The sequence below is a fragment of the Mesoplodon bidens genome (genome assembly GCF_964165515.1).
Source record: "Mesoplodon bidens genome assembly, chromosome: 19".
NCBI classification, from domain to species: domain Eukaryota; kingdom Metazoa; phylum Chordata; class Mammalia; order Artiodactyla; family Ziphiidae; genus Mesoplodon; species Mesoplodon bidens.
In genome coordinates, this window is record NC_138179.1 from 44,964,682 (window position 1) to 44,977,558 (window position 12,877).

General features: G+C 44.8%; 1 protein-coding gene across 3 annotated transcripts in view; it reads right to left on the reverse strand.

The window, feature by feature from the left end:
- The window catches only part of B3GNTL1 (UDP-GlcNAc:betaGal beta-1,3-N-acetylglucosaminyltransferase like 1), a 118,215-nt gene that overhangs the window by 65,074 nt on the left and 40,264 nt on the right, over positions 1-12,877 (reverse strand). The gene's annotated exons all lie outside the window — the stretch shown is intronic.

Genomic DNA, 12,877 nt, shown 5'->3' on the forward strand with positions numbered 1-12,877 from the left:
CAGCCAGAACTCACAAGGCTGGCAGGGATGAGGACGGGGGAAGAGAGTGGGGCACGTCCAGAAAGGTGGAGACTCAGATCCCCAAGACCTAGTAACTTCACCACATGGGCAGAAAAAGTCTTACACGTATGTACCAGAAGAGATGTACAAAAGATTCACCACGGCGTCATTCAAATCTGGGAACAGCCCGATGTTCACGGATACCAGCACAGGTAAATAAATTGTGCGCATTTCTACAGTCAAATACCATTCAAGTGTGAAATTAAACAACAGCTACACACAACAAAAGTGAATTTCACAGACATAATGCTCAGTGAAAGAGGCAAGACAAAAGAATATACATAGTATTATTCCGTTTATTTAAAACTCAAAATCAAGCAAAACTAACCTGATTATTTAAGAAATATACACTTAATATGAACTATCATAAAGAAAAGCAAGAAAATTATAATCCCAAAGTCAGAATAGTGATGACTTTGTGGGGAGGGAGTCAGGGTGTACCTCTAAGGTATTAGCAATGCAGTACTTCCTGACTGAGTGGTAGTTACACATGTATTTACTTCCTAATTAATCTTCAAAGTGTACATGTATGTTCTGTGTATTTTTCTATAGGTACATTCCATCTCACAATTTAAAAAAGTGCTTTAAATTGATAAAAAATCAAAAAGATTTCAGTGTTTTATTTAAAGGTACAAATATGCCCACTATGTCATTGGGAGGATATTTATCTTTAAACTGAGCAATAAGATAAACTAAAAGAGCTGTATTTGTATCTCTTATTTCTGCAAAATGGCCTCATGAGCATTGTGCTAATCAAATGAGCTGTGGATGAAGTAAGCTGAGAGGAAGTGGCTAATGTGAGGAGGTGGGGAGGGAGGTGCTGAAAGAGGAGGAGGGGGAGGGGGGAGGAGGAGGGGGAGGAAGAGGAGGAGGGGAGGGGAGGAGGGAGAGGAGGGGGAGGAGGGAGAGGGGGAGGAGGGAAGGAGGGGGAGGGGAAGAAGGTGGAGGGGGAGGAGAGGAGGAGGGGGAGGAGGGGGAGGAGAGGAGGAGGGGGAGGAGAGGAGGAAGGGGAGGAGAGGAGGAGGGGGAGGAGAGGAGGAGGGGGAGGAGGAGAGGAGGAGGGGGAGGAGGGGAGGAGGGGGGAGGGGGAAGAGGGGAGGAGGGGGAGGAGAGGAGGAGGAGGAGGAGAGGAGGAGGGGAGGAGAGGAGGAGGGGGAGGAGGGGGAAGAGAGGAGGAGGGGGAGGAGAGGAGGAGGGGAGGAGAGGAGGAGGGGGAGGAGGGGGAAGAGAGGAGGAGGGGGGAGAGGAGGAGGGGAGGAGAGGAGGAGGGGGAGGAGGGGGAAGAGAGGAGGAGGGGGAGGAGAGGAGGAGGGGGAGGAGAGGAGGAGGGGAGGAGAGGAGGAGGGGAGGAGGAGAGGAGGAGGGGAGGAGGAGAGGAGGAGGGGGAGGAGGAGAGGAGGAGGGGGAGGAGGAGAGGAAGAGGAGGAGGGGGAGGAGGGGGAGGAGGGGAGGAGGGGGAGGGGTGGGGAGGAGTGGAGGAGGGGGAGGGGAGGAGGAGAGGAGGAGGGGAGGGAGAGGAGGGGAGGAGGAGAAGGAGGGAGCAAGGGGAGGAGAAGGAGGGGCACAGGCAGAGCAGGGGCCCCTCCAGGCACAGCAGCACCCCCAGCAGGCAGGAAGCAGGTGTGAAGGTGGGAACAGAAATGCAGGGAGGAAGCTGTCAGAACAGGAGAGGAGAAGTTGGCTATTCCAGGCCTGAATCCTTCCCTGGCTCCCATCAGGAACATGCTTGCAGGCATGTGTATGGTCAACCACAGCTGGGAATCTTACAAAGGAAAACAAGGAAAATTGAAGCAGAAAAGGGTGGGTGATGTGAGGAGGATAAAAAGAAGTGATGCTAGAGTTTAGCCTATTTCTCTCCCACAAAGGGTATAGCAAGGCAGCAGGGCAGAGACGAAGGCAGGGAAATTTCCCTGAAAGGGATGGTCTATTGATCAAACTCTTGAAAAATGGCCCTGTGTCTGGTGGCCTCACGCAGAATCCTACAAATTTCTGAGGTTTCCTAAACCAGTCCCGACTCCTAGTTACATGTGGGAAGGTGCACAAGTCAGCACAGGACCAGGCCAGTATTTCAAAGAGAAAGTGGGGAGAGTAGAGGAAAACACAGTCGGGATCAGGGTTAGGGTTAGTCTCTGCTCACAGCGTGACCTCCTCCAGGACCCTGTGCAGTGGCACCACCACACATGCAAGCCCCACTTCCTCCAAACCCAGGCGAGCACCCCAGGAACCACACCACAGCCTTCTGGCCTCTAGTTCCCACACTTACTCAATGGCACCAAGATGTCCACTGGGATGGGGCATCTTGTGTGGACCAGCTCAGCTCCTGTATTTGGCTGGACTTAAAAAATATTTGTAGAACAAATGAAGCGTCTTCTCAGGACTGAATTGTATTTTCAATCCACCTCACCATTTACAAAACACAACCCTCTTTTTTTGATATTTATCACAATCTTCTATCGTTGGGAGACAGCGCAGCTAATATTATCACCATTTTGTAGCCAAGGAAAGCAAGGTTTGGAATCGCTACGGAACTCATCCAAAATCTCATAGCAATTACACGTCAGGGTTAGAATTTGAACACAGGATCAACGGAGGGTCCAGTGTTACAGTTAAAGGATCTACGTACGCAAAAAGCAAAATTGTCCAGAAAGTCTTAGCTCTCAAGAACATTCTAATATAGTCTTCCATCACCTCGTTTACCGGAATCACCTCTGCTGCTGGGTGTCTGAATAAAGTGAACATTTGCAAGTATGAGGAGAATACGGAAGACATTTAACACACACCTGACCATCAGCTGAGAAGGTCAAGGATGAACACACTGCAAAGTGGTAGCGTAACAGAGTAACAGACTGTCTCAGCTGCATGGTGACTCTGCAGATGATAGATAAGCTCCTTGTTCTCCCAAGACCATTTTGAAAGAGGAAAAAGTTGCTGAAAGATGGAAGCATGAAAAGATCTTTATTATACATGAAAAGTGATGTGATATTTTAATAACAAGCCCAGATGTGTTTCTGCTCATGGGCTGTGATCCCACCACCGTTCACCGGAGGCCATGCCTATCAGCGTCCGTCCCAGGGAGGGGCCTGCCCTGGTCAAGGTGACTGTGCTCACAGCTGGTACCCCATACCAGGAGCTGGTTTTAATAAAAGTCAGCTGGTATCTGAAATGCAAATAGGAGGGGGGCCTAAAGGATGGATACAAAGGGTCATCAAGCATGAACTGCAAAAGCCCAGAGTCTGCATGTCCTGATCCCAAGGTGTATCTGCAGATGGACCTTCCTTACTACAGGAAGGAGGGTTCAAAACCTCCATATTTATTTGCCTAACGTGTGCAGGATTCCACCATGATAACCAGGTAAGAAATGTTCTTGGCAGTCAAGGGAAAAGAATATTAATGTATTCTAAAAATAACACTAATTCAAGATGAAACACTGTTTCCTTTCTGACCATAAAAATATTGGGTAGAGAAAAACTAATCTAGCCAAAGAATTTCAGAGTTAAAAGAAACCTGCATCTTTGAGTTCTGCAGCTTCTGAGTGGAGGGTGGTCCTGAGGGAGCGAGGCTGTGGACTCCCAGGGATGACCAATGCCCAGGATGGGTGAGGGGCAGGACGGACCACTTGCAAATGAAGGAAATAATAGCCTACAGCCAAGAAGGTCTTCTGTGGAAGAAAGCAAAGCTGATTTTTTTTGTTTTTGTTAAGTCTTCTTATGCTTGACTTTTAGACAAATAGTATTTGAAGACAAAGATAGAAATTCCCTGATCAAACCTCAGCCTTAGGACCCACACTCCAAGCAGAGGATCCTGAAGGACAGGGAAGAGAACAGAGCAAACCCAACCCACACACTGAGAGCCTATTTCCAAAGCACAGTGTCAAGGGACTCACATAGGTGACCTACCTACATTTTCCCAAACTCCGAGATACTGAGGGGAAGTAAGTAAGCTCAAGAGAAGTTGTCTGCCTGTGATTTTGCTACTTAGCTTGTACAGGGCAGGGCAGGGCAGGACCCACAGGCAGGTCAAAATGCCTCCAAATCCACTTGCAGAAATGACAGGCTAATGGCACACAAATAATCCTGCTCTGTTCAACTAAGAAAGTTGGAAAAGATATTGAGAGAGTCTTAAACAGAGAGTTAACAAGATTGTGGGGAACTACTGGGCCCAAATCTCTGAGAAGCATTAGCCGAGAGAGGAAACAAGCCACTTGTACCCTCAAGTCCTCACTGATCTACAAGAAATAGCTGAAATTCCGACCGATGGTTCTGGTAACCCTGCGAGGCTGCAGGGAATGGAAACCAGAGCCAAGTGTCTGCTCAAGGCTCGGCGGGGTGGGGGTGGGGCTGCTATTCAATGACAACATTTCCTAGCTCAGGCCATGGCAGGTTACCTCCTCAAGGTAAGAGGTGTGTGAGATACGTAGCCTAACAGGGCCTGGGAGCCTCAAAACTGGATAACAAGGGTCCCAGGATGGTGGTTCTACCAGGCACCTGGAAGAAGCAAAGGAAAATCTCTGAGGGAAAGAACTTTCATTCAAGGCCTCAAATTAACTCCACAGAGAAGTATTCAAATACAATGACCAGTACACAAAGATAACTGGGCACATAAGTAAAAACACATGAAAGAACAGATAATAAAAGACTTCCCAGAGCAACCATTAAGAAAATAATTCAAAGAGTTAAAAATCAATAATTTATTATAAACAGTACACTAGAAAATATCTATTTAATTTTTTTAAAAGGGAAGCAGTAAACAACGAACAGAGGAACAAAAATAATATGTCATAGAAAATAAATAGCAAAATGGCAGGCATAAATCCAATTGTAAAAAACTTAAATATGTGAATAAATTCAAAATTCTAATCAAAGATAAAAGTTGTCAAACTACTATTAAAAAAAACAAACAAAAAACCAAAACAAGTTCTACCTATATGCTACTTATAAGAGGCAAAATTCAGGTTCAAAGACACAAATACACTGAAAGTGAAAGGACGGAAAAAGATACACCAAGCAAACTGTAACTATAAGGGAGATGAAGTAGTTATACTAATATGGGGCAAAACAGACTTTTATTTTATTTTTTAACATCTTTATTAGAGTATAATTGCTTTACAATGTTGTGTTAGTTTCTGCTATATAACAAAGTGAATCAGCTATATATATACATATATCCCCATATCCTCTCCCTCTTGCGCCTCCCTCCCACCCTCCCTATCCCACCCTTCTAGGTGGTCACAAAGCACCGAGCTGATCTCCCTGTGCTATGCGGCTGCTTCCCACTAGCTATCTATTTTCCATTTGGTAGTGTATATATGTCAATGCCACTCTCTCACCTCGCCCCAGCTTACCCTTCCCCCCTCCCCATGTCCTCAAGTCCATTCCCTACGTCTGCGTCTTTATTCCTGTCCCTAGGTTCATTAGAACCTTTTTTTTTTTTTTTTAAGATTCCATATATATGTGTTAGCATACGGTATTTGTTTTTCTCTCTTTTTTTTTTTGCAGTACGTGGGCCTCTCACTGTTGTGGCCTCTCCCATTACGGAGCACAGGCCCAGGACGCGCAGGCCCAGCGGCCATGGCTCACGGGCCTAGCTTCTCCGCGGCATGCGGGATCTTCCTGGACCAGGGCACGAACCCGTGTCCCCTACATTGGCAGGCGGACTCTCAACCACTGCGCCACCAGGGAAGCCCTGTTTTTCTCTTTCTGACTTACTTCACTTTGTGTGACAGACTCTAAGTCCATCCACCTCACTACAAATAACTCAATTTCGCAAAACAGACTTTAAAACAAAGAACTTTAATAGAAACAAAGAGGGACATTAAACATTGACAGAATGGTCAATCCATCAGAAAGATATAACAATTATAAATATTCATGTACCTAACAGCAGTGAAAAAATGGAAACAAAAATGAACAGAACTGAAGAGAGAAATAGACAATTCAACAATAAGAGTTGGAGACTTCAATATCCCACCATCAAGAATGGATAGAATAGGGCTTCCCTGGTGGCGCAGTGGTTGAGAGTCCACCTGCCGATGCAGGGGACACAGGTTCGTGCCCTTGTCTGGGAAGATCCCGCATGCCGCGGAGCGGCTGGGCCCATGAGCCATGGCTGCTGAGCCCGTGTGTCCGGAGCCTGTGCTCTGCAATGGGAGAGGCCACAACAGTGAGAGGCCCGCGTACCAAAAAAAAAAAAAAAAAAAAAAAGAATGGATAGAATAACGTGACAAAATACTGCACCATCAACCAACAATACCAACCTGCTGACTTCTCTCTATGGACACCCACCCAACAACATCAACCTGCTGACATCTAACTATGGAACACCCACTCAATAACAACAGACTGCATACTAGACCACAAAACAGGGATCAGAAAATGTTAAAGATCTAAAAGCATATAAAGTGTGTTCTCTCACCACAATAAAATTGTTAGAATTCAAAAATAGCAGGATTTGGGGAAATCTACCACCAATATATGGCTATAAACAACATACTTCTACAAGCCAATGGGTTAAAGAAGAAATCACAGGAAAATTAGAAAATACTATGAGGTGAATGAAAATGAAAACATGACATGACGCAAAATAGCTATAGCAATTCTTGGAGAAAATTTTATAGCTGTTAATGCCTATTAACAAAGAAAGATCTTAGGAGCCAACCACCAAAAAAGGAGCAAACTCAACCAAAAGTAAGCAGAAGGAAAATAAAGATTAGAGCAGAAATCAACGAAGTAGAAAAAAAGAAAATCAATTAAAATAATGGCTGTTTTTTTTGAAAACACCAAGAAATTTAACAAATCTTTAGCTAGACTGGAGACGGATAAACTTTTTCTATAAAGGGCCAGATAGTAAATATTTTAGCTTTTGCTGCCACATATGGCTTCTGTCAATATTCTTTGTATTGTTTTGTTTTGTTTTGTTTTTACAACACTTTAAAAATAAAAAGACCATTTTTAGCTTAGAGGCTATGCAAAAACAGTGGCTGCCGGTGGGTGTGGCCTGTGAGCTGTCATCTGTGGACTCCTGAGCTAGACAGAGCAAGAAAAAGAGAAGATACAAACAACTAAATTCAGGAGTGAAAAAGGAGACAGAAGTTCTTACCTCATAAAAGTTAAAAGGACTATAAGTAACTGCATGCCAACAATTTACAGAATTTAGATGAAATGAATGAATTCCTAGAAAGACATGAATTACTAAAATAGACTGAAGAAATACAAGATCTAAATAAATCTATAAAAAGCCAAAAAAAAAGAACTAGTAATTTAAAATCTCCAAACAAAAATGTCCAAGCTCAGATGGTGAATTCTACCAAACATTCAAAGACTAAAGAACATCCCACCTTTACAAAGTCTCCCAGAAAAAGGAAGAGGCAGCCAACTCATATTACCCGATACCAAAGCCAGAAAATGACATCATAAGGAAAGAAAACTAAAGAACAATATCCCACATGGATATAGATGAAAAAGTCTTTGACAAAATAAGCAAACCAAATCCAGCAATGTATAAAAAGGATTATATACTATAACCAGGTGGAATTTATCCCAGAAATACAAGGTTGCTTTACCATCTGAAAGCCAATTAATGTCACAGATCATACTGAAAGAAAGAAGAACAATCTACATGATGATCTCAGTAAGCGCAGAAAAAGCATTTCACAAAATCTAATGGTCATTCATGATAAAAATTCTCAACAAAGTAGGAAGAGAAAGGAACTTCCCCAACCCAATAAAAAGCATCTACAAAACCCCTACAGCTACATCTTAATGGTGGGTGATGGAATGCTTTCCCTGAGGTTGGAAACAGGGACGATATCTGCTTTTGTGACTTCCGTAGAGCATTGCAGTTCTGGGCAGTGCGATCAGGCAAGAAAGGGAAATAAAAGGCATCCAGATCAGAAAGGAAGACACTGCCTCAATTTGCAGACAACATGACCTTGTATTTAGAACACCCTAAGGAATCCACCAAAAAACTACTAGAATTAATTTCAGCAAGGTCACATAATATAAGATCAAGATACAAAAATCAATGGTATTTCCATATACTGGCATTGAAGAATCTGAAATAAAATTCAGAAAATTTTACATTCATAATAGCATCAAAAGAATGAAATATTGAGGTATAAATTTAACAAAGGAAGTACAAGACTTGTACGGTGATAATTACAAGACATTGCTGAAAGAAGTTAAAGACCTAAATAAACAGGTAGACATCCCATGTTGATGGACTGGAAGACTCAATTCTTCAGCAAAGCAGTTCTCCCCAAATTGACCTACAGGTTCAATACAACAGAAATCTAAATCTCAATTTGCTTCTTTGTAGAAATGACAAGCTGATCCTAAAATTTATTTGGAGATACAAAAGATCCAGAATGGCTAAAACAACGTTGAAAATGGAAGAAATATTATAGATGGAGGACTTACACTTTCTGACTTCAAAACTCACTACTGGAAAGCTACAGCAGTGGCCTAAAGATAAATATAGAGATCAGTAGAACATAACTGACAATAGAGAAATAACCTTTGCAATTACGGTTGATACAAGGCAGTTCAATGGGAAAAGGGTAGTCTTTTCAACAAACTGCTAGGACAAGTGGATCACCACAGGGAAAAGGTAAATGCAGACCCTCATCACACACAAAAATTAACTCAAAATAGATCACAGACCTAAATATAAGAGCTAAAATTTTAAAATCTTAGGTAAAAAAACTTGGAGCAAATATTGGTTACTTTGAATTAAGCAAAGAATTCTTAGATATGAAAACAAAAGCACAAATGATGAAAAGAAAAAATTGACAAATTGGGCTTCTTCAAAAGTTAAAAATTTTGTGTTTTAATTTAGGTATAAATTTATCAAGAAAGTAAACAGACCACCACAAACTGGGAGAAAATATTTACAAGTTCTATATCTAGCAGTAACCAGTGCCACCCTGAAGACACAACATCCTTCCCGACATTGAAGATCTTTCATTCTATTGCCGAGGTGAGTGTTACTGCTATTCAATCGAAGGAGAGATCCTAAATGGAAGTCCTGTGAGTGACAACTGCAGAGGGATGGAGCTCACAGCGGGGGGGAGAGCAGTAAAAATGGAGGAGAACAGAAATGACACTTTTCTGAAGCATTTCCACCCAATCCCAGTACCCTTTCTCTGTCTCAGGGCATCCTATATTTCTTCAGCTTTTGGAGAGAACTTATTAAGGCTATATATGAAAAAAATCTACAGTAAACAACAGTGTACTTAACAGTGAAAGGTTTCAGTGCTCTCTTTGAGACTGCGAAGGAAACAAGAATGTCCATTATCATGATTTCTATTTAACAATTCACTGGAGACTTGAGTCCAAAAAAAAAAAAAAAAGATACAAGGTTACTAGAAAGAGAAAAAATGATTGCTTACATAAAGAACCCAAAATAATCAACAGAGAAATATTAGAATTAAAAATGAATGTAATAAGGTTTCTGGGGGCTTCCCTGGTGGCACAGTGGTTAAGAATCCGCCTGCCAATGCAGGGAACATGGGTTCGAGCCCTGGTCTGGGAAGATCCCACATGCTGCTGAGCAACTAAGCCTGTGCGCCACAGCTACTGAGCCTGCGCTCTAGAGCCCGTGAGCCACAACTACTGAAGCCCGTGCTCTGCAACAAGAGAAGCCACCGCAGTGAGAAGCCCGTGCACCACAACGAAGAGGAGCTCCCACTTGCCGCAACTAGAGAAAGCCCGTGCGCAGCAACAAAGACCCAACGCACCAAACAAACAAACAAAAAAAGATTAATAAAGAGAATAGACGGTATTTATAAAAAATAATAAGAAGAAGAAGGTTTCTGGATACAAGATCAATAAATAATTTCTTTATATGTACAAAATTTTAAAAAATGATGCTTCTTACAATAGTATCAAAAAAGATCAAATAACTCTTTGGTGAGAATGTAAAATGGTACAGTCACTCTGGAAAACATTTTGGCACTTCCTCAAAATGTTAAAATCAGAGTTACCATGTGACCCAGCAATTCCACTCCTAGGTGGAACTGAAAACATCTATCCACACAAAAACTTGTACAGGAATGTTTATAGCAGCATTATTTATAATAGTCAAAAAGTGGAAATAACCCAAATGTTCATCAACTAGTAAATAAACAAAAAAAAGTACACTCATAAGATGGACTATTACGCAACAGTAAAGAGAAATGAAGTCCTGACACATGCTACAACGTGATGAACTTTGAAAACATCATGCTAAGTAAAAGAAGCCAGTCACAGAGACCACATAGTGTAGACTCCATTTATATGAAAAGTCCAGAACAGGCAAATCCATAGAGACAGAAAAGAGATTAGTGGTTGCCCATGGCTAGGAGATGGGGGAATGAGGGGGTGATTATTAATAGGTATGGGGTTTAATTTTGTGGTGATGGAAAAGGTCTAAAAATAGATTGTGGTGATGGTTGCACAACATTATGAATATACTGAAAACCATTGGATTGTACACTTTTTTTTTTTTTTTTTTTTTTTTTTTTTTGCTGTACGCGGGCCTCTCACTGCTGTGGCCTCTCCCGTTGCGGAGCACAGGCTCCGGACACACAGGCTCCGCGGCCATGGCTCGCGGGCCCAGCCGCTCCGCGGCATGTGGGATCCTCCGGGATAGGGGCACGAACCCGTGTCCCCTGCATCGGCAGGCGGACTCTCAACCACTGCGCCACCAGGGAAGCCCGGATTGTACACTTTAAATGGGTGGATTTTTATGTGAATTACATCTCAGTAGAGCTGATAAAAATGTTTTTTAAAAAATCAAATACCAAGGTATTAATTTTTTTTTTTTTTTTTTTTTTTGCGGTACGCGGGCCTCTCACTGTTGTGGCCTCTTCCGTTGTGGAGCACAGGCTCCGGACGCGCAGGCTCAGCGGCCATGGCTCACGGGCCCAGCCGCTCCGCGGCATGTGGGATCCTCCCAGACCGGGGCACGAACCCATATCCCCTGCATCGGCAGGCGGACTCTCAACCACTGCGCCACCAGGGAAGCCCCCAAGGTATTAATTTAACAAAGGACTTGTAAGCCCTCTGCTATGAAAACTACTCATGCCTATTGAGGTAAATTAGAGAAGACCTAAATAAATCAATGAACATATTTTCATTGTTAGGAAGACTCAATATCGTAAAGAAGTTAGTTCTCTACAGATACACCAGAAATACAGCTACACGTGGAACAACTCCTACAGAACACCTACTGAACGCTGGCAGAAGACCCCAGACCTCCGAAAAGGCAAGAAACTCCCCACGTACCTGGGTAGGGCAAAGCGGAGAGATTCCCGCACAGAGGATCGGTGCCGAGCGGCACTCAGCAGCCCGAGAGGCTTGTCTGCTCGCCCGCTGGGGCAGGCGGCGCTGGAAGCTGAGGCTCGGGCTTCGGTCAGAGTGCAGGGAGAGGACTGGGGCTGGCGGCGAGAACTCAGCCTGAAGGGGGCTAATGTGCCACAGCTAGCCAGGAAGGAGTCCGGGAAAACTCTGGAGCTGCCGAAGAGGCAAGAGACTTTTTCTTCCCTCTTGGTTTCCTGGTGCGCGAGGAGAGGGGATTAAGAGCGCTGCTTAAAGGAGCTCCACAGACGGGCGCGAGTCGCGGCTGAAAGCGCGGAGCCCAGAGACGGGCGTGGGACGCTGGGGCTGCTGCCGCCGCCGCCAAGAAGCCTGTGTGCGAGCGCAGGTCACTGTCCACACGGCCCTTCCGGGAGCCTGTGCAGCCCGCCACTGCCGGGGTCCCGGGGTCCAGGGTCGGCTTCCCTGGGAGAACGCACGGCGCGCCTCGGGCTGGTGCAACGTCACGCTGGCCTCTGCCGCTGCAGGCTCGCCCCGCACTCCGTGCCCCTCCCTCCTCCCCGCCCCCCCCCCGCCCCGGCCTGAGTGAGCCAGAGTCCCCGAAGCGGCTGCTCCTTTAACCCTGTGCTGTCTGAGGGAAGAACAGACGCCCTCCGGCGACCTACACGCAGAGGCGGGGCCAAATCCAAAGCTGAGACCCGGGAGCTGTGAGAACAAAGAAGAGAAAGGGAAACCTCTCCCAGCTGCCTCAGAAGCAGCCGATTAAAGCTCCACAATCAACTTGATGTACCCTGCATCTGTGGAATACATGAATAGACAACAAATCATCCCAAATTGAGGAGCCAGGAGTCAGTGCTGTGCCTCTGAGGTGGGAGAGCCAACTTCAGGACACTGGTCCACAAGAGACCTCCCAGCTCCACATAATATCAAACAGCGAAAATCTTCCAGAGATCTCCATCTCAACACCAGCACCCAGCTTCACTCAATGACCAGCAAGCTACAGTGCTGAACACCCTATGCCAAACAACTAGCAAGACAGGAACACAACGCCACCCATTAGCAGAGAGGCTGCCTAAAATCATAAAAAGTCCACAGACACCCCAAAACACACCACCAGACGTGGACCTGCCCACCAGAAAGACAAGATCCAGCCTCATCCACCAGAACACAGGCACTAGTCCCCTCCACCAGGAAGCCTACACGACCCACTAAACCAACCTTAGCCACTGGGGACAGACACCAAAAACAACGGGAACTACGAACCTGCAGCCTGCAAAAAGGAGACCCCAAACATAGTAACATAAGCAAAATGAGAAGACAGAAAAACACACAGCAGGAGAAGGAGCAAGATAAAAACCCACCAGACCTAACAAATGAAGAGGTAATAGGCAGTCTACCTGAAAAAGAATTCAGAATAATGATAGTAGGGCTTCCCTGGTGGCGCAGTGGTTGAGAGTCCGCCTGCTGATGCAGGGGACGCGGGATCGAGCCCCGGTCCTGGAAGATCCCACATGCCGCGGAGCGTC